We start from the raw sequence: 2736 nt of genomic DNA, 5'->3' as shown, positions 1-2736 counted from the left end.
GCTGCTTGCTCCAGCCTGGGAGACACTGAGCAAGGCTCTGCCTAGAACAGCGGCCCGCTTGGAGTTCCCGGATATCCGTGGGCCCTCCAGGGAGCCCGGGGTCCTCCTAGGCCAGCTCTTCAAGGGGTGACCAGACCTCCTCCACCGGGCCTCCAGGACCATCAGCGGCATGATAGGTCCTAAAGTGGCCTTAAGGGAGACGCAATTGAAGCCCACGCTGCCTCGAGCCGGGTGGGTTCTTCCTCTTGGACACGGAGTGAGGACATCTTTGTGCTTTCCCCAGAGACCATCATTCCCACTTCACACAAGGCGGCCTCAGCCCAGGAGAAGCCGCCAGGCTCCTGCTGCTCCAGACACAGGGCCCAGCACTCAGCAAGGATCATGGCTCGTCCCATCTCCTAGGTGGCACGCAGCTCTGAAGGCACAGGACGTGCTGGCAGCTTACATATGTCCATAGGCAGGTGTTAAAGGTGGCCCCAGGCCCCAACCCCCACTGAGATTGCTCAGATGGGGAGGGGAGGCCAGGCTGCAGGCCCACAGGGCAAGCAAGCCGGGGAAGTGACAGTTAACTGGATTGAGCAGACGCTTGAATCAGATATTCCTTAGTTAAAGGATTTGTGAAGTAGCTTTCATTTCTGAAGTGTCCTTTGGTCCATGGGTTTGTTGCAAGGAAGAGCAAACACCCTTCTTCATAGACAAACGTAATTAACGAGCAATCGGAGAAACAGCCACAGGGCTTCTGTTGGTCTGTTGAGCAAATACCGAGGATCCGCAGGGCAGGCTCAGAGCTCGCTTTCCGGTGTAGGTGAGAAAAGTGTGTTCATTCCTGCAAATGTATGGAAATAGCCAACCAGAAGCTTGGATCAGTTTGGTGCCTAAACACAGCAAGCGCCCCAAATAAGCAGATCTCTTCCTGCAATAACTCAGTTCTTTTGTAAAACTAAGCGAAAAGAAGACAAACGCATTTCCATAGGCCCTCCAGGTGGAAGTGGTGGAGCTGTTTCTTTAACTGCCACAGGAGGGACTTCAGGATCTGAGAGTCACAGCCAGCGGAGGGTGAATACCGTGGAACGTGGCTATGGGTAGGTGGGAACTGCGCCCAATTCTTAATGGGGGGGTGGCCTGGACAGGCCGCCTGTGCACAGAAGGAACCCAAGTGAGGAGCCCAGGCTCTTGCCCCTGCCATGTGGAGAAGGGGCATGTGATGGGCACAGCACGGATGCAGCCAGCCTCTGCTACCCGGTGCTCCTGCTCCGTTCTCAGGAGCCCAGGCAGCCAAGCTGGACGGATGACCAGGTTACACCCAAGAAGCACACCCAGAAGTGTAATGTCGGAGCTGTTGGATCCCGTTTAATAAACATTTCTGTAGACCCCTGAGCATTGTTTTGTTGTGTCTTGGGGGGGGAGGGGGGGACACTGGGAGTTCCTGCTGGTAAGATGTGCCTGTGACTGAGACCTCTAGGCTTCCTGGTGCCTGTCAGTTAAGGGAGAGTCTGCTGCAGCAGTAAAGGCCAAACAATTATGATCTTACTGAGATTAACAAAGTAAAGTTTTCAAGCTCTCTTATTGCTAGAAAAGACAAACAGGTTGAGATGAGATCATTAAATAGACCAGAGCCCTCACCTCTGTCTGGACCAAGCAAGAAATTGGCACCTCTTCATGAGCAGATGGACACCATGTGTCTCCATCTGAGCCTCAGCCCAAGACAACCGCATCCCATCCCCTGCTATCCCTGCACAGATGCTGTGATGGCCCCCGTTCTTGCTGAGAGTGAACCAGAAGGGCTGACCTGAGCGTGGCCCAGCTCCCGTTCTCAGCAGAAGGCAGACCAGACATTGTGTAGATGTGAAACAGAGTAATTGGAAGTAGAGAGAACACTGGGCTTGGATTCATTAAATCTCCCACTAACATGCTGACTGAATTTGGCCAACCCCTTTCACTCCTCTGGCCTCAGTTTCCCCTGTTACGGGAAATAACACTTTCTCTCAGGATTGGTGCGATCACAACCAAGAAAGATGGGGAAAGTGCTCTTCAGATGACAAATCACCAGAGTCGGTATTGACCGCGCATCTCTGCTACCGTGGGGACCTCACAGTAAGAAAGCCCCAGAGTAAGGAAGCACTGAAGAAACACCACCAAGGGCAAGGCCAGTGCAGATCCAAAGCTTCTTTCTCAACTCCAGATCCCAGTGCTTGAGCCTGGAGAGGGTGCAGCACCACCTCCAGCTTAGAGAAGCGTAGTGGACCCCCAGTCAGGAGTCATGCCCTGGAGTCACCCAGTATAACGGCTCTCTCCCATCAGTCCTAGGGATTCTTTTTAGTTTTTAAAATATTTTTATTGAGACGTAATTTACATACCATAAAATTCACCATTTCAAATGGGTTTTGCACTATTCATTATCAAGTTGACCACAATCAGCTTAGATTAGTTCACAACATTTTCATCACCCCCAAAAAATCATTAACGGTCACTCTCCATCCCACCCCTTCCCAGCCATACTATAAGCGACCACTGATCTACTCCATTTTTAACTTCTTGAGGACCCTCCACACTGGTTTCCATGGTGGCTGCACCAGTCAGCAGTGTCCCAGGGCTCCCCTTTCTCCACACCCTCGCCAGCACGTGTCGTTTGTGGATTTGTCCATGGCAGCCGTTCTGACAGGTGTGGGGTGATACTTTAATCAATTACCATTGCCCACACACAGTATTATGTCATCTGCAAATAGAGATAGATTT

Source organism: Miniopterus natalensis, chromosome 14 (assembly GCF_054644295.1).
Source record: "Miniopterus natalensis isolate mMinNat1 chromosome 14, mMinNat1.hap1, whole genome shotgun sequence".
Classification (NCBI taxonomy): domain Eukaryota; kingdom Metazoa; phylum Chordata; class Mammalia; order Chiroptera; family Miniopteridae; genus Miniopterus; species Miniopterus natalensis.
Note: the sequence above shows the minus strand (reverse complement) of the source record.